Raw genomic sequence first — 27,575 nt, 5'->3', positions numbered from 1 at the left:
AGTCATAAAGAGAAAGACAAATACCATATGATATCACTTATACGTGGAATATAAAATATGACACAAATGAACCTATCTACAAAACAGAAACAGACTCATGAACACAGAGAACAGACTTGTGGTTGCCAAGGGGGAGAGAGCTGGGGGAGGGATCGAGTGGGAGGTTGGGATTAGCGGATGCAAACCATTATATACAGAATGGATAAACAACAAGGTCCTGCTATATAGCATAGGGATCTATATTTAATATCCTATGGTAAACCATAATGGAAAAAAATATTAAAGAATGTATATATGTATAACTGAATCACTTTGCTGTGCAGCAGAAATTAATGCATCGTAAATCAGCTGTACTTCAATAAAAAAAGAAAAGAAAAAAAAAGTTAGTTCAGTTTCAATCTTAATTATGAAGTCTTTTGTTTTTCTACCGCTGTGCCTCGTTTATGCTATATTCCTCCTCCTGATAAATGTTCTCTTCTTCTTTCCTAATCCACCTTTCAGGGAATTCCTTAAAAAAATATACTTCTTCCTTAAATATACTCTGATCACCCAGCCAGAAAGGAGTTTCCTCCCTTTTCTGGACTCCAAATACTCAACCTGTACCTCTTTAATAGTATGTCACACAGTGACTTAGAACTGCTTGTATTCTATTCATGTCTTATCTCTCCAACCAGATTGTAGTACTAAAAAATAGAGACCATGTCTTATTCATTTTTTATATTCCTAACCAGGAACTATCATTAGATACTTAATATACACTGCTTAAACTCTTTGATACCAAATAAATATTCCTCAGCTGTCAAGTAAATGGATAGAAAAATCCACACTGTGCAAAACTGGCTAAATCTCCTCTTATCAAAATAAAGCACTCCATGTGGCTGATTCGCTTTGTTGTGCAACAGAAACTAACACAGTATTGTGAAGCAATTATGCTCCAATACAGATCTAATAAAAAAATAAAAAATAAAAAAATAAAGCACTCTATCTCCTATGAGAATCAAAAGTCATTATTACAAATGATCAAGGATTGGCAATCCCACGTAAAAAAAGCCACACAGAAAAACATGTGTCTGTCTGTTAGCAAGCTCTACCATACGGGTAACGGGTACCTACTCCCATACTTCACATGGTATGTGTTCAGGCATGTAAAAACTACTGAAAAAATTCCACCAAATAAATACTAGTAAAGAGAAGGAAGTAAATATACTAAATAATAACCCCCCCCCCCGATACTTAGTACCATGAAGTTGTATAAGTACATCTAAAAATAAAAAGTATCTTTGATCTCACAAGTTGAGGCTGGGTGAAAAGTAGCATAACAATGGCATTACCTATATAAGTACTATGCTGTCATCAGGATCCAAAAGAAACATAAGGTTGTCCTCAGTCTCAGAATATTACAGTAGGTGCTACAGACTGTCCTTTCTGCTTGTAAGCTGCTTTTCATAAAGTCCTCTACTGCCCTTTCCCCCTCCCATTTGTAAGATACTCTACTGGATCCAAAAGGAGTTAAGATGTGTGATTCAAAACTAAGAGATGAAATCTGTGAGCTCCAAGATGGTTGAAAGAAAACGACAGGAATACCAATGTGTATAAAATAGATAACTAATAAGAACCTGCTGTATAAAAAATCAAATAAAATTCAAAAAAAGAAAAAAAAAACGATAGGAAGAGACTGGACAGACACAATCTGATAGAGAATCTTTAAGCAGTCAACTATGAACATGACCAACGATTAAAAGCTCTAAGTCAGACTAGACTGTACACAGAGACACAGGGGAGGGTATAGTGATTCCTGATTTTGCTTCCTAGCTGCACCCTAACCTGCTGCATGCTAGGGTGTGGGTAAAATCCACGAGTGGGTCTTAGTGGTTCTGCCAACCCCTGAACTCACAGACCAATACTCTGGCTATGTTCCTTTCTCTACCTGTCACTTTCCTCACACCCTCAAAGGAGTCCTGACCTACAAAAAAGGTCTTCTGTCTTCAGAGAAAACTCCGTAAGTGGGAAGAATGCACCTTAGTGGTAACAGAGCCAGTGGCCCTAAGGTCCCGGTGCTCACCATTTCCTGGGAGAGGCTGCCTGGGCAGTGCAGACACAAACCAAGTAAAGCAAGGAGGACACGATCGTTGGTAACTGTGACAGATACCATGAAGGAAAGGGAGGCTATCAGAGAACACGAGGGTTCCTACTTTAGGCTCCATAAACACGTAAGACACGTATCCAAGGCCTCTCTGACAGCCAAATATTTAGGCTAAGGCTGGAATGATGAGAAGGAGCCAGTCATGCAAAGGAAGGCTGAGTGAACAACTTTCTAGATTGAGGGAAGAGCATGTGCAAAGGCCCTGAGGTGGGAAACTACAGATGCAAAACTGAGAAGCCCAGTGTGCCCGAAGTCCAAGGCGTGAAGGAAGAGTGGGCACAAGACAGGCACAGCAAGGTACCTGGGTCTGGTTCGAAGTGCAATGAGAAGAACTAAAAGGTTTCAAATATGAACATGGTCTAGTTTATATATGCACTTCCCAGTTTTGAGACCACACATCATCCTCTCCAACACAGACACAAACCCATCAGGAGTGTAACTTTGCTGACAAAACAAACCAAAAAAGCCCACAAAGAACCCAGGGGTCTCAAACTGCCTCATCTGAAAAACAGATGAACAGTTTCTGAATAAAATGTAAGATGTTAATCATTTGGAGCCATTTGGAGATGAAGGGGAGGACTATCCAAGTTTCCCTAACAGGCCACATGTCTCTTAAATTTTTCTAACAATGGATGGGTGGGGAGAGTTCAAGTTCAACATAAAGCACTGGAGAGACTCAAACATGAGTCAACTGCATATAAAGGTTTTATTCATAGCTAGTTTCCATTTGCAAGCAATTCTTCATAATGCCCCAATTTTGTGATTTAATTTTAGTGAATTACATTCAATTTCAATTCTGGTAGGAAATAGTTGTAGTTGCAAACCCTTCAGGGTCCACCAGTTATGGATATACCAGTCATTAGAAATGTGTGTGTGTGTGTGTGTGTGTGTGTAGGTGTGGGTGTGGGTAGGGGTGTAGGTGTGTGTAGGGGTGTGTGTAGGGGTGTGTGTAGGAGTGTGTGTAGGGGTGTGTGTAGGTGTGTAGGGGTGTGTGTAGGGGGTGTGTGCGCATGTGTGTGTGTGTAGGTGTGTGTAGGTGTGTGTGTGCAGGTGTGGGTGTAGGGGTGTGTAGGGGTGTGTGTAGGTGTGTGTGGGTGTGTAGGTGTGGGTGTGTGTAGGTGTGTGTGTAGGTGTGTAGACACAGTTAATGCAGCTAGGAACACATACAGACTCATCCCGAGGTTGCGTGGAAAACATCTGCAGCACGTGCCCGAGCTTTAGGGATTCATAACTAGGTAAGTTCTGAAAAGTAGGTTCAGAAGACGAAGAAAGATTCAGAACATGAAGTGGAAAGGAGGCCTGAATAAGAAAGAACACACTGCAGGATCCAGGCAGCCTATAAGAAGGCAACAGCCTAATCTCCTGCCCACATACACTCTGGTCTTCCTCGAATCCAACTGCCAAACTGCAGGGAGAGTAAAACCCGAAAGAGCTTTCCATCTTACCCAGTGAAAAACAGAAGTCTTTACAGTGGGCTGTAAGGCCGCACATGATGTGACACTCCCATTCCTATACCACTCTTCCCTTGCCCTCTCCACTCGCCTCCTGATGCTCTAAGGATACTACAAACATGCTGCCATTTAGGGCCTGGGTGCTGGCTGCAAACATTACCCAACCAACTCCTCCCCCGCCACTTCTTTCAAGTCTTCACGACTGTCACTTTCTCAATGAGACCTGCCCTGATCGTGCCATTTTAGGCTGCAACACAAACCCTCTTACCATGCTCGTTCATTTTCCCTGGCAGACAACAGAACTGTCTTAGTAGGTTCTCCATCACTCTCCCCCCTCTTTAAAGAACATAAGCTTCACAAAAGTAGGGATATTAACTCTGCCTTACTCACTGATGTGTCCCAAGCATCCAGGACCATAGCACGGGCACAGGAAGTGCTCAGTAACTATGAGTCAATAAATTTTAGACATGCAAACCTAATCAGGTATGGTGAACAGATACCCTGCCCATCTCCATCTTCCTCACTCCCCACCTCAAGCAATAATTTACCATCGTTTAGGAAAAAGTTACAAAACTCCTTAACATGGTCAATAAAGTTCTACACAATCTGGCTATTTTGGTTGATTTCTGCTCCATTCATATTCACCATATTTTCACTCAACACACAACTTTTTAACATACTGCTCCTTTGATTTGAACCATGTTTTTGTTTTGTTTTTTTCCATTCTCCTCTTTGACTAATTCCTTCACATGTCAGCTCATCTGTCAGTTCCTCAGGGAACATACCTTACTCTTCCTGATTAGGTGAAATCCCCCAATTACATGATCTCAGAGTACTGCATACCTCTCTGGCCTATGATTTTTATCCAGGATGTATGCTTACATCTGTTTGTATGATTATTTGATTAATGCCTATCACCCCATCAGACTATGACTGACACAAAAGCAGAGACTATGTCCATTTTTTTCCCAGCATATTATCGCAGCACCTAGCTTGTATCTGGCTGAAAGAAGGCACTCAATAAATATTTGCTGAATAAACAACAAAGTAAAATGAATGAGAACACGGGTCCACAATGACAGGCAACTTGATGCTGATGTATATAATTGCCTCAAGAGCAGAATCGGTAACTGCCTTTGATGTGGTAAGTATTACATTTAAATTACCCTTAGTAGATCTGCGGTTCAAATGGTTCTGCTTCCCACTATCACATCCATTTCATAGAAAACAAGACTGATAACCACAGTAAAAGTAGTTGGTAATTATCTACTTGATAATTATTCCTTTTTCAACTACCAACCCATATGCAACTTAATATAACATTCAATAAACAAAATTCAATCCTAAACATTAGAAACTACAAAAAGTTCTAGTAGGCCATATGGTCTTTTATCTCTTCCCTTCATTTTCTAGGCAAAGATTACTCTGGAATTTTTAAGAGTATCTGTTTTTCTGTTTGCACTTCTAAAAATATATGCCATCTTTTTATAGGATTACCATCTGTCTCATCATGCCAAAGTAAATGTTCTGAATTAGTTTCACTGCTTTTCTAATTGTAAAATTTTAAGTTTACACATACACTTGAAAATGTGTATAAAGGTTCAAGGGGAAGTTTTAGACATGAATACTTTATCCATACTGGCAGAAGAAAATATCTTCAAATAATTTCACAATCTCTTTTTTAAGGAATGATTGGAGGTAGTCATGCTTGCCATTGTAACACCTAATGAAAAAACTTAAAGGACAACATCAAAACAACTACCTAACCTTCAACAAACAAAATAGCGTTATTATTGCCATTTTACAAGTGAGGAAACTGAGTCTCAGAGAGATTAGAACTTGCCCAAATAAGTTAAATAATTTGCCACTAGGAAAACTAGCAGATCCAGAATTTGATCCTGGCTTCTGACACCAAAGCTCACGTTTCCCCTGTAACAAGCTGCCCTGTTGGTCATGCTAGTGCTTAAGTCAGCGGTTCCCAAACTTTCCTGTCTCAGGACCTTTTTGTCCTTTTAAAAATTATTGAAGACCACAAAAAGCTCTGTCTTTGTGGGTTATATCTACTGAAATCGTTTCTTAAAAGTTAGTTGCCCTGGGCTTCCCTGGTAGCGCAGTGGTTAAGAATCCGCCTGCCAATGCAGAGGACATGGGTTCGAGCTCTGGTCCGGGAAGATCCCACATGTTACGGAGCAACTAAGCCCGTGCGCCGCAACTACTGAGCCTGCGCCCTAGAGCCTGAGCCACAACTACTGAAGCCCGCGCACCTAGAGCCCGTGCTCCACAAGAGAAGCCACCTCAATGAGAAGCCCGCACACCACAACGAAGAGTAGTCGCCTTGGCAGCAACTAGAGAAAGCCCACGCGCAGCAACAAAGACCCAACACAGCAAAAAAAAAAAAGTTAGTTGCCCTGGGAAATCTGAAACCATATCAAGAATTTTTTTACTCTATTACATTTAATCCCTATTAGAAATTAGAAATTTAATAAAAACATTTATTAATTCATTTTTAAATGACAATTTACTCACTACATGTTAACATAAATAACTTCTCAAGAAAAATAAATACATTTTCCCAAACAATAAAAATTCAGTGAGAGAAGTAGTACTGTTTTACGTTATTGTAAATCTTTTCTCTGTCTGACAAGACAACTGCACTCGTCTGTGTTTGCATTCAATCTGTTACAATATGTTGTTTCAGTTAAAGTGTAAGAAGAAAATCCAACCTCCTACAGATATAGAACTGGAAAGGGGAGGATATTTTATTTAATAACCTTTTCATATAACTGTGGATAGTCTTCTTGTGATACTAGAACAAAATCAAGTGCTAGTTTCTTAAAAGTTAGTAGTGCTAAGAAATCTACAGCCATATCAAGAATTTTTTTACTCTACTACATTTAAATCCATTGGTCTTGGTGACATTTTGAATGAATCTTTTATGCATGCATGATTTTTTAACATCATGTATTAGTTATTTCATTATACAGTATCAGAAAATTACATTTAATATCACCACTGGCCTCATCAGAAAAGTCTGTAAGTACTGGGAAGCAGTTAAGCAAACAGTGGTAGACAGAAGTTTTCCACAGTTCTAATTTTTGCTTGAATTTAACGTGGGCAACGATATTGTCAGTGAAGAGAAAGGCTTTACTTTGACCATTTATGAGAAAATATCGACTAAACACTCAAATTGATTAACCGTAGTTTGTCTGTCAATTGTTCTTTTAGGTAAAAGTGGCGTGTCATGAAAGAGCAGCTAGTTCAGTAAGTAACTCAAACAATGGCACAAGGCTTCACTCAAGACACCTTCATTAGTATGTGGTACAAGTGCTTCCTACGCACTTCCATTTCATCATAAGGATTTTGAAAAGGTGTGTACTCAAGGTCAAAATGTAATAAAATTAATAATTTTTATAGCTTCATCAATGACATTCTTAAATGTAACTGGAATTTTCTTCTTACCTCAAGTGCTTGGAGGTGAAGAACATATGACTCCTATGAAAGTTTAATACTATTACACAGTTAGTGCCATTGCCTTGTTCGTGGTAAGGCACCATCAATTTTATTCACATTGCTTTTGCACCCTTGGCAAAAATGGCAATACGGTGAAAAAGGCAAATAATGTTTTAGCATTATTATGAAAGGGGATCCACAAACCATACTTTGAGAACTGATAGCTTAAACTATCTGTGAAGACAGTTTAAAAGAACAAAGAGAAAGACTTTTAATGTAAGCAAAGCATCCACATTAAAAGTCAGCAAGATAGGAGGTTCACTGTTGTAACCATCTCTGCATTTCAATTTCCAGTCAGTTTCTGAGCGTGACATGGCTCATGCCCTTCCAGGTCAGCTCCTTGGATTCTACTCCACTGCTCCTGAATCTGTCAGGTCACTACCTGCCATTCCCTTTATAAAAAAGGAAAAATAAAAAAGAGATACTAAAGCCTTTCTATAAAGGGAGAAGCAGAAATGAGGGAAAGAAACAGACCATATAAAAAAAGAAAATAAGGTCAATGGCCAATATAACAGGAGATGGAATTTAGGTCCCAATGTTTGTTATGCCAATAAATATGAATGGGATACACCCAACTATAAAAAGAAAAAGACTTTCAGATCTGGTTTTTAAAATCCAATCATATGTTACATAAAAACAACACACTAAAACCAACTGCCTCATAAAGTTTCAAAACATCGTAAAATTTCTATTAGCCACCTCTTTCCGATTCTCCTCTTCTTCAGCATTCCTGTGATTTTCTTATTCTATCAGCTGAATTATATCTACTTGTATCCTATTTGAGATCAGGAACACTATCACTTGGTCACTTGTTAGACCCCAGTAACTGAAATAGTTCCTGGGCATTGCTGATGCTCATCTAAACTTTTCTGAACTTAGAGTCTTTTTTTTTTTAAAGTTCTTTCTACAAAAAAAAGTTAATCGATTTGTAAACACTAAATAAATGCAGATGGCTAAAAAAATTTTCTGTGGAATTAGGTGTAAGCAAAACCACTCTAAAGGACTATGAAAACGTTACTTCAAAAAATATCTCAGCCTTTGTATGAAGGTTGCTTTGCAAGTGTGATTATAATTTTACTTAACAGAAATGCCAAACTGGAAATCATAGATGATGCATTATGGAAGGCTAGAGATGACATAATTCAAACTGACAGAGTTTTTAGTCACTGATTATTTAAAGAAAAGACATTGGCCCTACACTTGGAAATGAATGAGAGTGCATATTTACTTCTTTTAATTTAAAATAAAATGTTTAAAAGTACATGAATGTATGTTTCAGTGCAGTTTTTCCATTAACTGATAAATACCAATCCTAATTATTTTGGGAAAAAAATCCTCTAATAGAAAAGAATGAAAAAAGGCATAAGCTAACAACAACTGGCTGTCATAATCAAGAAAAAAGGGAAAATGTATTTACACAAAATTAGAAATGGAAAGAGCAATAACTATGGATCTATGAGAAATCAAAATATGTACGAGTACTTTGAAATGCTATGAAAATTAACCTGAAACTCAGATGAAATGGATAATTTTACGGCAAATATATATTACCAAAATTTGTATCAGAAGAGGTAGGAATCCAAAAGAGGCTAACAGTTGTCAAAGAACCTGAGAAAGTTATCCAAGAACTACCATGGCCCTCTCTTCCCTTGGGGAGAAAAAGTGACAAGTCACTAAAGATATATGTCCAATACTCACTAAACTACTTCAGGGCACAGCGAGGAAAAAAAAAAGGCTCCCAAATTTATTTTTGAAGTCAAAAGAACATTGATACCGCAACTAGACAAAGACAACAAATTCTAAAACACCAAAACACCAATCTCACTTATGAATACCGAAACAGAGATCTTAAACATCAGCAATCATTCAGAGTAGTGGGGGGAAACAGTTCAACTAGATAAGGCACATCCCAGGGTGGCTAGCATGGCTGTATATTTGCAAATTTATTAGTAGAAATAGATGGACATTTAACACGATACATATAACAAAACTATGAGCCATAATGAATAATGAAGAAATGCTGAAAGCCAGCAACAAGGATGCCAATTATCAATACTATTAATTAGCATTATTTTTAACATATTATCCAATTAATTAGACAAGAGTAAGAAATAAGTATAAATATTGGAAAGGAGGAGACAAATTGTCATTATTTACAAGTGACATGATTGAATGAATATCTGGAAATACAACAGATGCAGCTGAGAAACTATGAGGGGGGAAAGAAGAAAACTCAGTTAAGTAACTGCTTACAAAATGTATATGTAAAAAATCACTAGTAATTCTATATATTTTAAAAGCTGGTAAGAAAATATAATAAAAGACTAGATTCTACTTATAACAGTTTTTAAAAAGATGAAATTAATTTTTTAAATGTCCAAAACTTCATGAAAAACTCTAAAACTCCTCAGAGGATCATAAGAGATCTAAATATATAGAAAGACTTATCTTGTTCTTCAATAAAACAATTCAATTCTGTCAAAATGTTAATTCAAGATCCCATGAAAACATCAACGATGTCTTTGCAAGAAACCTGACAAAATGATATTGAAGTTAACTCTGACATATAAGCAATGAAAAGAGTCAGGAAAATCCTAAAGGACAAATGAAGGAGGATGAGCTTCACTGGATGTCAGAACACACTGTGAGTGCTTAAACCTGGAGGGAAAAAGACTAGCAGTCAAGAAACAGACCAGACACATAGGAAAGGCTCTGTAACTAAGAAGACAGGTTGAACTACCGGAGGAAAGGTGGGTTATTAAAGAAACGATGAGAGTAGGTTGGAAAACCATTTGGGAGTGGTGGGGAAAGCAAGACTCTGACTTTATTTCTTATGTAAAAATAAATTCCAGAAGGATCAAATATGTAAACAAAATAAATAAATAAATGAAAGTTGAAGGAAACTCTTAAAAAACCTGCACTGCAAGAAAGACTTTCTATGCACAACATAAAACCTTGACTCCATAAAGAAAAAGATCGACAAATGTAACAATGCAAAATGTATACATTTCTGGATAGCCAAAAAGTGGCATAAATAAAGCCAAAAAACAAACTGGAGGAAAACTGCCAACACATATGACCAAGGATTAACTTCTGTCACATAGACCATGCTCTTAGAAATCAGTAAGAGAAAGGCACACAATCCTATAAGGAAACGGGCAAAATACACAAAGGAACAGTTCACACAAAAAGAACGATGGAAGAAAAGAAGTCAAGAAAACAAGTAAGAGAGAAATCAGGCAAGCAAGAGAGGGAGAAAATGAATTCAAGTGGCCAATCAACACCCTAGAAGATTCTCAACTCATTCAACACAAAGAAATTAAAGGAATTTGGGCATGATGGGAAGTGTTCTACGATGAGATTGTGATGGTGGTTACATGACGGAATGCATTTGTATGAACTCAACAGACTGTACACTATAAAGGGTGAGGTTCACTGTACATAAACTGTATATATCAACCTTAAAAATTCACTAGAAAGGAAATTCAAAGCAAAACAAGATAATATCTTTCACCAATGAGTTTGAAAAAACTATATAACAACGTTGACAAAGGTATGGGAAACTAGCACTGATAACTAATTGTTGAAGTGCAAATTGGTACAGCTTGTGGAGGATTATTTGAAAATATTTATCAAAATTTTAAAATTCACATATGCTTTAACCAACAATTATGCTATTAGGAATTTGTCTTTTGGATCCATATTCATGCCAAAAACAGGAACATATGGAAAACGATGTTCCCTACAGAAATAAAAAAAAAATCAAAACTAATATTACTTAATCATTTACCTAGTAATGGCCTACTATTGGTAAATATAGGCCGCATGTTGGCCTAATATGTGCCAGGCCTTGGGTTAAGCCTTTGGAATACACTGTGTCTCGTTTAATCCTGATAACCCAGTAAGTTTGGTACTAGGCACAAGAAGTATAGCACAGTGGGAAGCACTCCTCTGAAACCAGAATGCACGAGTTCACCTATATCCCAGGTCCACCTTTTATCAGTGTGTTATCTTAGAAATAACAGTATCAATCATGCAAGTTAGTTGTGAGATTTAAATGTGTTCATAAACGTGGTGTCCTTAAAAAATGCTTACCACACAGTAAGCTATACAGGTGCTTGCAGCTAAAGGCAGTCGTAACAACAGTAACATTCCCATGGCGTAAATGGGGACGCTGAGGCAGAGATCACAGCACTTGCCTAAGATCACACAACTGATTCTACAGAACGAGTCCACTTAATCACTACACAAGACTTTTGCTGCATAATTCATCTTGGTAAAAATGTGGAATTAATCTAAATATCAGGGAGCAACAATAAAAATACACATCAAAAATCAGTGGACTAGTATAATAAATTTAATCCATCAATACGACGGAATATTATATAAAGAAAGGGGTCTAAGATATATTGTTGGAAAAAGGCAAGTTACAAAATAAAATGCAAATATGATCCCATTTGTTTATATGGGATATATGTTTATATCCCATTTATTTATATGCCTAAGTATGTATAGTAAATGTCTCAAAGAATATCCAAGTATCAGTGATTACACTTCGAGTGAATAGGAAATGGGATCAGGAAGCCCTACATGCAAGACATACATTTTCTACAGCAGATCTTCCTGTAGCAATGGCGCAGGTTTCACTTTACTACAGAACAATGGCCACCCTCCCCCCTTACAAAAGAAAATCTGCAGCCTGTGTAAAGGAATGTGTGTCTGTGTGTTTCAGCCACCTGGTGTCATGAAAAGCAGGACTCTGATGCCCTCAGGGTCAAAGGTAAGGTCTCAACAGCTTTCCTTAATCATCCATCTCTCTAAACCTGCTTAAACTGTTCCCAATTCTCCCCAGCTTCTAATCTCCTGATCCAACTTCCCCTTTACACCTTGCCTTGTCTCATTCCATATACCGCACCCTCTTCTTTCAGCCTTTTGCTTCTTATTCACAACCCAGACTCTCCCAGCAGCTCTGATCCCTACGAACACCAGGAATGTACACCTGATCCAGCCAAATCCCTGACATCAAACAACCTCGGTACCACTGAGTTCACTCCATACAAGTGGTTCTCATCATTCACTACAATTTCTGTATGTTTCCTTAACTATGCCCACCTCTTTGCCTCCCTCTCCTACAGTATTTATCACTCCAGCTCACATACTTGTCTTGACACTGATAAAACACTGCACTTCCTTGAACAGTATAAGGAGATAGCTCCAAACCACAGTAAAAACAGGGATGAAAGATAAAGTCCTTACCCTCCAGGCCCTTAGATTCCAGTAGAGAATTTAAGTAAGCAAGCATTTGCAGAAGGGTTGTAAAAGGAACACATTTAGGATGCGACCATCATTCAGAGAGACCTAACTCACACCAGGAGGAAGAGGGGAGGCGTCCTGTCACTACGGCTACTAACACCACCACAAGCACCACTCACTAGGAGGTTACTATGCACTAAAATGCACACTAATCTCCTTGAATCCTCACAAGAACTCTATTTGGAAGGTCCTATCTTTATCTCCATTTTATAGAAGAGTAAAGGAAACCTTAGCATGTTTAACGATTGGCCCAAAGTCACAAAGGAAGTTGCCAAGCAACAGACACAAGAGCTGACCATTGGCAGTTTCCCGTCACGTGTCACTTTATCTGACTGTGTTAACACAATTTGGAGCCTGGGAGGACAGAGCCTTGTGGTTCTGAGCAGAGACTCTGCAGCCATCCTGCCCGAGTTCAAATCACAGCCACCACTGCCCAGTGACCTTGGGCATCCATGCCTCAGTTTCCTCATCTGAAAATAGGAATTAAAAATTATATACCAAGGGGGATCCACTTCTGGCATGATGGAAAGGGAAGCTAATAAATCCCCTCTGTAAAAAGCAACTATAAAGCTGGGCCAAACTGTCAAAAGCAACCATTTCAGCATTTTGGAGATAAACTAACAGCATACAACTTGAGAAGCTTATTCATAAAAACCAGTGAACATTGGGACTTCATTAAAATTATAGACTTTTGTGTTGCAAAATGCATCATTAAGAGGAAAGAAAAGCCACAGACTGGGAGGAAATATTTGCATACCATATATCTGATAAAGGACTTGCACCCAGAACAAATATATAAAGAACTCTTTAAGACTGAATGAAAGATAAATAACCTGTTTTTAAATGGGCAAAAGACTTAAATAAGACCTTTTACCAAAGACATACAAATGGCCAGTAAGCACACGGAAAGGTGCTTAACACTACTGGCTGTGAGGACAATGTAAATGAAAACCACAATGAGATACCACCACCCACCCACTAGAAGGACAAGACCCAGCCTTAGCAAGAATGTAGAGCAACTGGAACCCTCCTACATCACTGGTGGCAACGTAAAATGAGTTGGCTTTTAAACATTTTTCTTTTTTCCTTATTACAGGAAAGAATGATTAAAATGCTTGACTAGATATACAGAAAACAAAGATTTATGAAAAGGCAGATAATTTCAGACCCTTAGGAATCACTCCGTATCAGTTTATACAGATCACCTACTTTCTTTTTTCTACAGCTGTATAGTACTTGTGTATTGACGTTTTATTCTTTTTGTGGTGTCTTGAAGAACTTAAGTTTCTCACTGTATTTTATTCGAATTTGTAAGTCTTCCCTCATTGTAGGCCGCTTCTATTGTCTTAAGAAATTCTTCCAACAATGAAAGCATGTATCTCCTGTTATTTCCTATAAAAAAGTATTAAAAGTTCTGCCTTTCGCATGTAAGTCCTTGGTTAATACTTGGTTAGTACTGACTTATGTGTGAGGTAGGGATTAATTTGCATTTTTCCACAGGGATAACCAATTGGCTCAACACATTCACAGAAAAATATTGACCCTCATAAGAATCAAAGAAATGCAAATTAAAATAGCAGTGATTTTTCACAAGTCAAATCAGCAAAGATTTTTCTAAATGATGATATTCCCTACTTAAAAATGTCTTAATATAGTTGTAAAAAATCACTTGGCTATATGCAACTCTTAAAAATATTCATACTCTTGACCCAATAATGCTATTTTTATAAATCTTGAATATGAAAACAAAACGTAACAATGTCCCCTGATTATGTGGTGAAAAATAAATTTAAATTTAAAAAACCAGAAACGTTCTAATTTCCAACATTATGAGAACCGTAAACAAAATTTTTATACATCTACACAATGGAACTTTAGGGAACCAGTAAAATTGATATTTATACAGTTAAAAATAACATGGGGGAAAAGTTCATATTGTTCATTTGTTAAGTGCAAAAACACAGGAAACAAAATCTTATGTAAAGTGTGGCCTCGATTATGTAGAAAGAATAGGGAGGAAAATCAGACCAGAAAGAAATACAGCATAACTGTCAACTGGATCATAGAAGACTTTGTAAATATTATTTTCAATACCTTATTTTCAAAATATTCTATAATAAACATGGAGTGTTTTTATAAGAATAAAGTCTGTAAATTTGTTTGTTCTTAAGGTACTTTTTAAAAGGGAATGGCTGAGTAGATCCATCAGGTTAGTGCAGAACGCAAGGTCTTTTCTTGGCTTTCGTACATGGCATGACCACCAAACAGAAAAGTAAATCAGTAGATAAGAATATTGCATTATTTTTGTTTTATTACAAACTAGACAGCCCCCTCCTCCTCAATCCACTTAAAATAACTTTTTGCAAATCTGACGTTACTTTTTATTTGGTATATGAAATAGTTAAAGTTTAAATGCTAAGAGTAATAACCCCACCAGCTCTTCAATGACCCTCGTCCCTCCCTACTTCAGCTTATATCCCATGATTAATCACCATCATTCCCCAGCTCGTACCTTCAATTCCCTTCCCTCATTCTCACCCTGAAAAACTCCCCTGGCAAAACCACAACTCCCATTAAATCCGACTCTCCCTGCACCACGCCTGCACCCTTACAGGGAACGTGGCTGGAGAAACACGTGACCACTCTGGCTGGTCTCACTTTGTAGTCATCACCATGAACCTCAGATGTAGCCTTAATGCCGCCTGGAAATCAAACCACGTTCCCCTGGTCCATTCACCTCTCACTTTCCTTGCCGACCATGTCACATCTTTCCTCATACCTCCAACACCTACTCCCCCATCTTCAAGCTCAGCGGATGGCCCAGTGTCCTATTTCACAGAGAAAATTAAGAACTTCAGAAGAAAACTGCAGACTCCAACACCACATCAACCCATATCCATCCTTTTATTATATACATCCACGCACCTTTCTACAGGGCCCCCTCCACTGGTGCGCTTGGTCTCCTTCCCCTTCCAAAAATTTCCCTCTACTGGATCACTCCTAAAAATGTCACTTCTCACGGATACAAATAAACTTGTCCTGACCCCACTTTCCCCACAATCTATGGTTCTACCTCTTCAGTGCCCCCTGCAGCAAAACGCCTTGGGAAAATCATGCATACTTGAGACCTACAATTCCCTTTCTCCCATTTTCTCTTAAACGCAAGCCAGAGACCTACTCCACCACCATTACACAGAAACTGCTTTTGCCAAGGTCACTCATAACGTCTCCACTGCAAATCCGGCACCGGCTCTCAGTCCTGATCTTACACACTCTACCAGCAGCACCTGACACAGCTGGTCACCCCTCAGACACTCAGCCTCTCATCTCTTAATGTTGGGGCACCCTGCACTCAGACCCTGGTCATTTCTTCTCCATCTACACTCACGTCCCTCAGCAACGTCACGCATTCTCATGCATGGAATAACGATGCGTCATCCACTCCCAAACTTTCATCTCTTTACTTACCCCAGTCACAGTCAACTCCCCTCTCGACTTTGCTGCTGCGCTCTCTTACAGACATCTGAGACTTAGCACGTTCAAAACTACACTCTGGGTTTTTCCCATCCCACCCCCAAACCTGCTCTACCTGCAGTTTTTCCCACTTTCATTTATGGTTACTCTGTTCTTCCAACTGCTCAGATCAAAACCTTCAGAATCACCCATGGCTTTTCTTTCTCTCACTCCACATCCAATAGGTCAGGGGTTCCTAACCCCCGGGCCTCGGACTGATACCGGTCCTCAGCCTCTTAGGAACCGGGCCGCACAGCAGGAGGTAAGCGGTGGGCGAGCGAGCGAAGCTTCATCTGCCGCTGCCCGTGGTCGTCGCTCCCGTCACCGCCTGAACCGTAACACCTCCCACACCACCAGCCCCAGCCCCGCGTCCGTGGAAAAACTGCCTTCCATGAAGCCGGTCCCTGGTGCCAAAAAGGCTGGGGACCGCTGCAACAGGTCACAAAATCTCAATTCCTATCTTCAGAATATATGCAAAATCCAATCACTTTGGGGTCCAATCACCACACTGGACCAAGCTGCTGTCCTACCTTGCCTGCATCACTGCAATGGCCTCCTAATTAGTTCCCTGCTTTCCCCTCTGTCCCCGCCCCCACCCCAGTCTTCTCTCAACACTGCACTGGTGCTCAGGGAACTGGCACCAGATGCCTGTCACTATCCTGAGTAACAAAGTCCTTTATCTCTGACCCAGGAGTCTCATGTCGTCTGGCAGCAACCATGAAACTGTTTCTGGCTAACTTGATAGCTTGCAAGGAGGGTAAAATCTCCAACTCCTCACTAAATAACTGAAATGTAGTAAATGTAATAGAATTGCTTTCACTTTTTTTAGATCCTCTGGATCTTCACACAATAAGCTTTATTTTAAAAAGCAATATGGGGACTTCCCTGGTGGCACAGTGGTTAAGCATCCGCCTGCCAATGCAGGGGACACGGGTTCGAGCCCTGGTCCGGGAAGATCCCACATGCCGCGGAGCAACTAAGCCCGTGCGCCACAACTACTGAGCCTGCACTCTAGAGCCCGCGAGCCACAACTACTGAGCCCACGCACCACAACTCCTGAAGCCCGCACACCTAGAGCCCATGCTCTGCAACAAGAGAAGCCACCGCAACAAGAGAAGCCACCGCAGTGAGAGGCCCGCACACAACAAGAGAAACCACCGCAACTAGAGAAAGCCCACGCGCAGCAACAGACCCAACACAGCCAAAAATAAATTTAAAATAAATAAGTTTTTTTTTTAAAGCAATATGAATATTTGCATGGCTACAAAGGTAGATAGAGACATTTAAACATAATTAAGAAAAGTGGACTTAAAGTTGCCATATAATTTAAAATTAAGAATGAATTTATAATTACAGCAAACGCTCTAATAAATTTTCTTTTTTTAACATCTTTATTGGAGTATAATTGCTTTACAATGGTGTGTTAGTTTCTGCTGTATAACAAAGTGAATGAGCTATACATATACATACATCCCCATATGGCCTCCCTCTTGCGTCTCCCTCCCACCTTCCCTATCCCACCCCGCTAGGTGGTCACAAAGCACCGAGCTGATCTCCCTGGGCTATGTGGCTGCTTCCCACAAGCTATCTATTTTACATTTGGTAGTGTATATATGTCCATGCCACTCTTTCACTTCATCCCAGCTTACCCTTCCCCCTCCCCGTGTCCTCAAGTCCACTTTCTACGTCTGTGTCTTTATTCCTGTCCTGCCCCTAGGTTCATCAAAACCATTTTTTTTTAGATTCCATATATATGTGTTAGCATATGGTATTTGTTTTTCTCTTTCTGACTTACTTCACTCTGTATGACAGACTCTAGGCCTAATAAATTTTCAAGTGATTCAAATCCCACTTTGTGGGCTAGATACAAAAATACAATGTAGCACTAAGTTTGCTATGTGACAATGAGTGAGTCTCAGATTCCCCATATAAAATGAAGAGGATGATCTCTAAAACACATCAAGCTCTAAAATTATCTGATTCAATGAAAACAAAAATACGCAGAGACTTAGAAATTTAACTGGTAGAGAACTTCTTTGTGAGCACTTCTAAGTATCTTTTCCTATAACTGCGTTCAACACATTCCTATTAAATTGAATATAAAACAAATGTTCATAAATTAAGTCATTTAAACTGTTAATGGAGCTGGCTTATAAGATTTGATTAATGAAATAAACTCACTCTCAATTTTTTGATTCAGATTTTAACATGTTGTATTTAAAAAGTAGTACACCTATTACCAATTCATTACTGTCTTTATGTATATACATGCTAATTTTTAAAATGTATACATTTTTACACCTTTCCAGGAACTTACCAATATTTTAGCTAAAACCATAGTAAATCCCTAGTCTCACCACTTCCACTGCCTATAAGGAAGTATTAAACTATTGGTTAAACTACGAAGTAGGTAAGATCTTTTGAGAATTTTTTGACAAACTGTTGACAATTAAGTAGGGCCCAAATATCTGTTTGCTGTTTATTTTTATTCTGGGACAGGGGTGCTGTACCAAATAGTATAATGACAGAGTTCCTTCTCTACTTCTCTTTCTTCAAAATTTGTTCATACATAAAGTCTCTTAAATATAATGAACTACTAAAGCAAAAATTTTTAACTCCTAATGGCAACATGCACATAAAAATAATTGAAAAGTAAAGCAACTGCTTTGACCGCTTTCAGCCTTTAGGTCTTAACACAAAGCTCCAATTTAAAATGTAATGTGTCAATTATGTGTTCAAATGCTTTTGCATAGAATATGCAAGAGTTTTTCATTCAATCTGCATTAGAGAATAAGAGATTTTAGTTAAAACAATCTTTTCCTCATTTTATATAAGTATACCTAATAAAGAAGAGCAGATTTGGGGTACAAAAAGTAATCCACAAAAGATTTATTAAATGTATATTAAGAGTGAATGTAAACCACATTCACTGATCATTAGCGATAAAGGGCATCCTGCAGAGCAATAATTATTCAAATGAATGATACAGCCCTATTAAGCAAATATAAAAATCTTACAAAATGGGAAAGGTTATACACACTGTAAAATGATAACTTAATTGTCAAAAGTAATCACTTATTATAGGCTGCCAAACAGGGGATCTCTTGACGCTTTTAAAATGATCTAACTTAAAAATAATTCATGTTACCCACCATAGATCAGCAGGCATTTCATAAATTAAGTTACACAAAGTTCAGTGACATAGGTGTGGCTTCATGACAGCACTAACTGAAAACACACTGAAAACCTTTATTTAAAGCAAAATTAGATTTGGGTTTCCCCCAAAGTAAAAGACTTTAATGTTCACTGATCCTAGCAAAATAAACAAAAACTATTAAAAAGAACAAAAAAACTTTGGATGAGCTTCTAATGAAACATATGCTTTTTTATCTCCACACACACGCACACAAAAACACAAGGACAATGAAAACTGGAAAACAAATGACAACAGAGTTAACTGGCTTAAACAAATGAGAGAAAGCTGAAATCTAAGCCTACTGGAAGGGAAGGCAACAGAAACAAGCCTAAGAAAAAATATCGCAAATCTGAAACAAGCGTCAGATGCAATTTATTAAAAAGTGGGGGTAGAACAGTTAGAAAACAAAAACTCCTATAAACCAAAATAAAAATTCAACAGAAGAAAAACTGAAAAAAATCTTCCCCCCAAAAAAGAACCAGAAAATTAACTGACTTAAATATTTGAGAAAAGGCTAAAAAAAATTAATATATCAATCCAGGAGGTCCCACATCCAACAAAAAAAGAGCTTTAGTCAGGAAAAGAAAGAAAATGAAGGGGAAAGCATTACAAAAGAAAATTTTAAATTCTCCCCTGAACTGAAGAACACAAGTTTACACACTGAAGAATCCATGGAATGCTCAGTACACCCAAAGAAGAAAAAATAATAATCAGGCACATCGTGGTGAAATTTTAAAATTTAGACAATAACAGAAAGATACTATAAAGCTTCCAGAAAGAGAAAAAATTGACATACAAACGACTGGGAAAGAGATGGCAACTGACACAGTGATAACACTGAAAGCTGGAAGTTAGTGGAGCAATGTCTTCAAAATTCCAGGAGGAAGGCTGCTTCCAACGCGGCACACGTTTATAGTCAGCAACTCTTCTGAGCACCCCACGTTTCCCCGCACCCCTGCAGGGCCATATGACTGGTTCTGGCCCATGCAGTGTGAGCACGAGTGACATGTGTCACTTCTGGGCCAAATATTTAGTGCCAGCTTGTGACCTGTCAGCTCTCTTTTGCACCTGCTGTGCTAACCCGGAGCCATGGGGTGATACGATGGGGAACTGCAGGAAGGTACCAGAGGAGCCCCAGGCCCCCAGCAGACTTGGCGAAACCAAGCAGTAAGCATTCATGTACGCACCGAGATTTCAGAGTTAATCTGCCATTGCAGCATAACCTATTCTATGCTGACTACAACAGTAACCCAGAATTCTAGACAGTCAGGCGATAAAGCAAATATTTAGAACATAGACATTTTCTGACATGCAAGGTCTCAAACACACCACACACACACGCACACGCGCACGCACACGCGCACACGCACACACACACACACCCCATCACCTTACTAGGAAGCTACTAGGAGGTTATGCTCCATCAAATCAAGGAAGTAAACCAAGAAATGGAAAACAGGTAACCCTACTTAGGAGAGGAGAGAAAAGAATCTCTAGGCTGATGGTATAGCTCCTACAGCTCAGCCTGTTTGGGATACTGTCCTTGCCGTCTGTAGCTCTTCCCAAACACCCTCCAAGAGTCAGCTCAATGGTGATGTCCTCCATGAAGACAGAAATCCAAATTTCCTGGCTACCAGAAGTAAATGAAAACATCTTGCATCAATAGCAGGAAAAGAGCTGCATTCTAAAATCTGTTAGCAATGTGGTTTGTGACTCGGGCAAATTACGTAACCACTCTTAGGCTCAATTTCCTCATCATCTGCATAAGGGTGAGGTTATCAGAAGGTTCCTTCTAATTCTAAAAGGCAGTAGTTCTGCCAATGTACAAAACCACTAAATCCTAATACAATCCTATGCTTGGTACATGCTTACATATTCTGACAGTCAGTGATATTTGGTAATAATGTTATTCCCTAAATATATATATATTTTTTACTTTAAAAGCAATGTCAACAGACAAAAATGACTACTGTCAGAGGGATGATGATATTTCCTTTAAAACCCAAACTCAGGTTTAATAACAAACACCTTCGTTATTATAAACATCAAAACAAAAGGAAAATCATACGAAATAACAAGTCTACCAGTAAGAATTCATCTTACTTTAAAAGTGTGTTAACCCTGTTGCTTTCACCACCCAGTGTGTCATTGGTGTGGCCAGAATAATGCCTATCACTCTAAGTACAACAGCAAGCAGTGCTGAAGAATAGGTGATATAGAGCACATGCTGAATACATCTTTTCTAAATAGTTCTAAAGAGTAACATTAACGTCTTAAAATTGTTTTTGATAGAAATTTTATCTAATAGGAGCCATATATTCCTCTGCCTTCTTAAAAGAGACACTTTAAACACAAGTGTGTACATTAAATATAATCTCATGCTGTATACAGACAGACACCTCTTCACATGATCAAATTTACCTGTTGGAAGATTTCAGGACGGCATAGCGACGCTTGCAGGGTTTACTGATGCTCAGGAAACTTGGTCTCCCAGGCCTTCAGAGAGATGTGGTCTTTTCTTCTTTCCTTCTCCTCTACTACTCAAGAGTCGGCTCCCAAGGACAATGGGATAGCCACCGCTCCCCAAACATAGTCTCCAAGTGTGATGCCCTTTTAATAATTTTAAGAAAAAATTTCAGTGTGATGGCTGTTGAGAGTGGTAAGACAATATTAAAACAATCAGTAGGAGAACAAGCGCCCAGGGCCTTGCAGGTGGCCACATGCAGTACCGTTCTGTTCTAGATCTCCCACCACCTGACCGCCGTGACTCAGAGCCAGTCAACCCACCGCTGCTTACACTGCACCCGTGTGCAATCCTCACAATTCTAGTAGCTGCACCAGTCATACTTCTGTAGACTCCCATTCTCCTTCCTCTTTTATTTCCATTTTTCTCGTCTCTTTGGTCTCACACCCCTTCCCCACACGGGGCTTCCTCAACAAGAAAAACCAAGTCTTATGCAGATATTGCTGACTAACCAGAATACTCCTTTTAACTAATCACAGTACCTTTTAAACTAATGATTACTGTTAGCACCTGTTATAGGCCAGGCATTGAACTCATACATTTACATGCATTATCTCAATTATTACACCAATGTTGAGGAAGGCACCATGATTATTTTAGATAAGACAAATAGAACTTTGATTTTATTTTAAAAACCTACCCTATAAAATCACAGTGCTGAAATTCAAACTTCGATCTGCAACCCTATGAGAGACTGCCTTCACCAGCTGCAGTCAGAGTCGCCCAGGTCTCTGGCTTGTCTAATTCCTAACGAGTTCTTCCTTCCTGCTTAATTCTGAGGGTGCCAGAGGTTCCAGAGAACTGAAGTTTTACCTTACTAAGCTCTGTAAGGCAACATCAAGGGAAATGTGCTCTGGGGCCGTTACTCTCCTCACACTCCAGTTAACCGTGCTTCCAGAAGCGACAAGAGGCCTTGTGGAGTATGTGAGTGAATTCAGACACACATCGCGGTTCTACAAGAAGATGCAGTTCTCCCTGGGTGGGGATTTGGGGCCATGTAGTTTCAAGAACTTCGGCCTTATCGGTGCTATGATTTATTCAGCTGAGCAGATCAACTCGGCCAGGGATAAATAAGAAACACAAAAAACCCAACGGATGTCTAAGATCCAGCCAGCACATCTCTGCCTTTAATGTGCAGACAACCGTGTAAAAGCTACAGGCGCTTTCTGTACACCACGCCCCCACTCAGTGGCCACGCTCCATGCCATGTGTGAGGGAGACAAAGGAGAAAGACCACAGCCCACGCCCTCCACAAGGAACTTGGTGATGAATGTTGTATCAGAAACATACGAACTGATAAAATGGGATTACTGAAGGAGCTGGAAGGAAGGGTGGTCAGGGAAGGCTTCTCGGAGATGGTGACCCTGAGAATGAACCAACCACAGGGGGAGCCACTGAAGAGCAGTCTAGGAAAAGTGTCAAAGGGGAGGAAGCCAGAAGCAGCCTGGAATGTTGAGGAACAGAAAGGCTAGACCACACCTTTGTGCTAAGGCAGAGAGAGGGTGGTTCAAAACGCGCTAAAGAGCCAGGCAGAAGTCTTGTGGTCGATGGAAAGAGTTTGGATTTTACTTTAAGCAAAATATATATGTATTCACAGTAACTCTGACAGAGATTATCCCCACCTTAGCCCCACATGAGGAATAAGACTCAGAGGGGTTATATAATGGGTTCAAGGTCACAAAGCTAGTAATGTACACTCTTCCCTAAAGATCTAACACCTCTAAAACGTCCTCTGTGTGCAAAGGCAGAATGGAAGTCTTAAATGACTTTATCTGTCTATTCTTCAAACATTAACGAGACCAACGGTCATCCAAAACAAACGTCACAACAAAGTAAAACGTAACATCTGTATGAATCATCAAAGATGACCCTGAAGTTAGTTTAAGGTAAAATGTGCCCTCAGTCCAAAAGCCTTCCCTACTTACTAGCTAAACCAACATGTTGTGCAGCATAATAAATTAACCATAAAAATATTAATGACAATTTCACTCTCAATACACTTTAAAACATATCCCACTGCTGTTTCTCTCTTTCTCTACCTGGACAACTCTTTCAATCAAGCTAGTCATACAAGAAAGTTTCCCCTTTTTATGACACATACTAATATTATAAATTTCTCCCTTGCAAAAGCAATAATTTCACAAAATTACCCAGGCGCCACAGATGTGTCATTTCCAAAAGTGGAAGAGGTCAGGGATGAGGACAGAGAACTGAAATAGACAATCTTCATTTCCCATAAAACGCAACAAGCGGAAAACAGCAAAAGGTGATCTTTTTAACTCTAGGTCATTTACCTACCTACCCTTTTTAAGTATCAAAATAGATGCATACACACCCATTAGTTATTCGAGATTATAAATAACGTGGAGTATTTGACCTCATACTTCAGTATATTTGTGTGTGTATGCGCGTGTGCACCGATCCATTTTGCATGACTGCGTATTTTTATTTTTTTATTTTTATTTTTACTTTATTTATGGCTGTGTTGGGTCTTCGTTTCTGCGTGAGGGCTTTCTCTAGTTGTGGCAAGCGGGGGCCACTCTTCATCGCGGTGCGCGGGCCTCTCGCTGTCGCGGCCTCTCCTGCTACGGAGCACAGGCTCCAGACGCGCAGGCTCAGTAATTGTGGCTCACGGGCCCAGCCGCTCCGCGGCATGTGGGATCCTCCCAGACCAGGGCTCGAACCCGTGTCCCCTGCATCGGCAGGCAGACCCTCAACCACTGCGCCACCAGGGAAGCCCCATGACTGCGTATTTTTAAGCGAGTGATAACAGTAACTGCCACAAATTCAGAAATGGGCGTAACAGGTCCCTTTTCTGGAGTATGTTATGACTTTTAAATAAGATCACACAGGCACTTCTATGAGCAAAATAAAAGATAATGTTAGTAACACAAAAGTTTCCTGAAAACTGACCACAATGGAGAAAACTACCAGAGTCTTCTCTGAAGAGTGACATTACCCAACAAGACAGGCTTAAGAAGATGCTTCCTTCTGATCCCTAAGAAGAGGGCCATTAAAGGAGCACTCAGGGACTTCCCTGGTTGCACAGTGGTTAAGGCTCTGTGCTCCCAGTGCAGGGGGCCCGGGTTCGATCCCTGGTCAGGGAACTAGATCCCACGTGCGTGCCGCAACTAAGGAGCCTGCATGCTGCAACTAAGACCCGGTGCAACCAAATAGATAAATAAATAAATTTTTTTTTTTTTTTTAAAGGAGCACTCAGGACCATGAGATGAGTAGGAATCCATTCAGTACAGCTGAGTTTCCCTCCCAGGTCATGGCACAGCCCAGGTTGGCTGCAGCCCAGGTCAGTGGCACCCAAACCCTTTCTCTGCCACTCCCTGCAAGGTGCTATGGGGAGGGTGCCAGGTGACACCAAGAGTGTGCCCCTGGGTCCTGCAGAGGCCGTGTTTAAGGCCTGCCCATCTTCCCACTAAAAGAACGGAAAGGGGCAGTGCCATGTACTTCCCATCAACTCAGGAGGTATTTAAAGATCATTAAAAAAAAAAAAGGAAAACATGTTTCAGAAGAGATGAAGGGAGCTCTAAAAAGGGTAAAGGTTCAGGTGAATAATCTGGGTGATCGTACCCAGACCAGTGGAAAGCACTTGCCAAGTCACAGGTGAGTTCTTCTAAGTATCCTAGTTAAGCCCAAGGTCAGTGGGCCAGCTTCCCCAAAGGAAACATTAGGGACAATGGCGGAACCAGAGGGTTGAGGCCATATATTCTGTTCTGTATATTCTGGAATGGCTTCCGAAACTTACCATATCCATGCTACCTGATGCAGCACTGAGAAATAAATAAGAAAGCATGGGGAACGGATCACAGGCTATGTTTTTGGGTTTTCTCTGTGAAACTTGATAAACAACCGCCGTTCGTGTTTCTAAACAAAACTGATTCCCCACAGCACTAAACAGTCCACTTAAAATTCATTCATTCAAGTAAGCTAAGTAGATTTTATGTTGTGATATGTTAGGTTAACAAAAAAAGTCAGGATAAATGTACACCTACTATGGTTGAGAAAACCTCAGACATTTCATCTTGAAGTAGATGGCAGTTTACTTTTGCTTGAATACACATAGATCTTTATTCCAAGGAACACGGTCCACGAAGAACATATTCGGAAACCATTCACGTTATAATTGTGATTACTACGTTCTCCGTCCTCATACCCAGTAAAGCGGCATATCGCCTTTTCCGGAGTAGACGTTCAAGAAACATCTGCTGAACTGAATTCAACATTATATATTTCATTACCGGAAGGCTGAGCTCTGCCACATATTCCCACCTGGCCCTGAATTCCAAAAAGTACGGATGGCAACCCCAAATTCCACATTCCGACTGAATGTTACGGTGGCCTACAGACGACCGCACACATTCCAAGTTCTGCGCCAGGAACTGCCCCCGAGAAATGTCAGTAGTTCTGACCCAGAATGAACCACAAAGGTGTACCTGAAGTTGTCAACACCTGAAGCAAACTGAAAATCAAGGCCCGTCTCGGGGCCGGCTTGACATCCCCAGTCCCCACGCCCGCGCGAGCCCGCGAGGGTCCGGCGGCGCCTCCACGCGCGGAACAGACCAGGGTCTCGGCCCGACGCGACCCCCCGGGGACAGCACGGGCGCGGCCTGCGGCCCCCAGCCCGCCCTGCGGCCGCCGGCCTCCAGCCCGGGGGTCCGAGCGCGGCCGAGGGGCTGCGGAGCGCGCAGGCCCTGCGCCGCCGCCCCAGGCCTTGCCGAGCCCCGGCCTCTCCCCGGCGGACTGCGGGCAACAAAGGCGGCGGCCCGGGCCCGGCGCGCGCGGCGGACGAGAGGCCGAGGGGTCCGGCCGGCGCGCGGCGGAAGCAGGCCTCGGCCCTCCCCTGCCCGGCTTCCCGGACGCCGCTCCCCGCCGGCCCGGCCCCCGCCCGCGGACCCGCGGAGGCGCGCAGGGCCTCAGGCCGCCGGGACCCTCGCCGCTCCCCGCCGCGCGGCCTCCCCGACCCCCTCCGCGCCGGAGCCGCCCGGCCGGCCGGAGGAGAAGGGGCACCGCCGCGGCCGGTTCCCCGGGCCCCCGAGGAGAGGGGGCGGGAAGCCGAGCCCGGACCCAGCCTCCAACTCGGCTCCGCAAACGCTCACCCGGCGGCCGCCCGCTCCGCTTCCTCGCCCAGCGCCGGCGCGACTGCCGCGCTCGGCCCTCCTTCCCGCAACTCCTCCTCCCGCCTCCTTCCTCCTCCTCCTCCTCCTCCTCCTCCTCCAGGAGGGGCGCGCCGGGCGCCGGCCCGAGCTGGAGCCGCAGCCGAGGAGCCGAGCCGGCCGCTCCGCGCCCACCACTCGGCCCGCGGCGCCGGCGGGCGTCGGCGCGGGGGGCGGGCCGGCGGGGGCGGGGGTGGGGGCGCGCGGGGCGGGGCCGGGGGCGCTGCGGGGCCGGTTCCCCGCTGGAGTCGGAGTCCCGGCATCTGCCCGCCCGGCGCGCCCCGCCCGCGCCCGCTGGCCCGGCTGCTTGTCCGGTACTGCCTCTGCCTTTGCAGCCTCCCCTCCTCGGCGGCCGGGCCGACGCGGAAAGGAAGATGTCCTCGGCCCTCGGCCGCCGGCTCTGCCCTTGTCCCTGCGGTCGGGCGGCGGCCTCCACGCGGCCGGGGTCCGCTCACCTGGCGCGGTGACCCGGGCCCGGTCCCCGCGGGAAGGGAGGGACGGGCGAGCACGCGCACCCGAGCAGGGCCGGGGAGGGAAGCCCTTCCCCACACCTTGTCTAGCTTAACCGTAGAATGTGCTTATTAAAAGAAAACTTATTCCTTGTTTCAAGCCATCTGCTTTTCCATTTAGTCCTTGTTAGTGGGGTTTTATGCAGGAATAGTTCACTATTGTTTGCGCCGCTGAATTCCAAGGTAGTGTGACGTAAAGTTGCGTGTTGGTGACTTGACTCATTTCTTTGGAAACTGGCTGAACCGTC

The 27,575-nt window shown here is 41.6% G+C and overlaps 1 protein-coding gene across 6 annotated transcripts in view; it reads right to left on the bottom strand.

Moving 5' to 3' along the window:
* The window catches only part of SOCS6 (suppressor of cytokine signaling 6), a 34,143-nt gene extending 7,296 nt beyond the window's left edge, over positions 1-26,847 (bottom strand). The window contains exons 1-2 of one of the 6 annotated variants that reach the window (XM_036823092.1): positions 26,762-26,847; positions 21,548-21,736 (exon numbers count right to left, since the gene is read on the bottom strand). The gene's annotated coding sequence lies outside the window, so the exon portion shown is untranslated. Of the gene's footprint in view, positions 1-21,547; positions 22,229-22,463; positions 24,152-25,657; positions 26,070-26,098; positions 26,202-26,761 lie in introns of those variants that run through there. The other 5 variants (XM_036823095.1, XM_036823094.1, XM_036823096.1 and 2 more) reach the window with 5 other exon arrangements.
* Between the last annotated feature and the right edge of the window lie 728 nt (positions 26,848-27,575).

The sequence above is a fragment of the Balaenoptera musculus genome, chromosome 14 (assembly GCF_009873245.2).
Source record: "Balaenoptera musculus isolate JJ_BM4_2016_0621 chromosome 14, mBalMus1.pri.v3, whole genome shotgun sequence".
Taxonomy (NCBI): Eukaryota; Metazoa; Chordata; class Mammalia; order Artiodactyla; family Balaenopteridae; genus Balaenoptera; species Balaenoptera musculus.
Note: the sequence above shows the minus strand (reverse complement) of the source record. Positions and strands in the feature narration are given on the sequence as shown.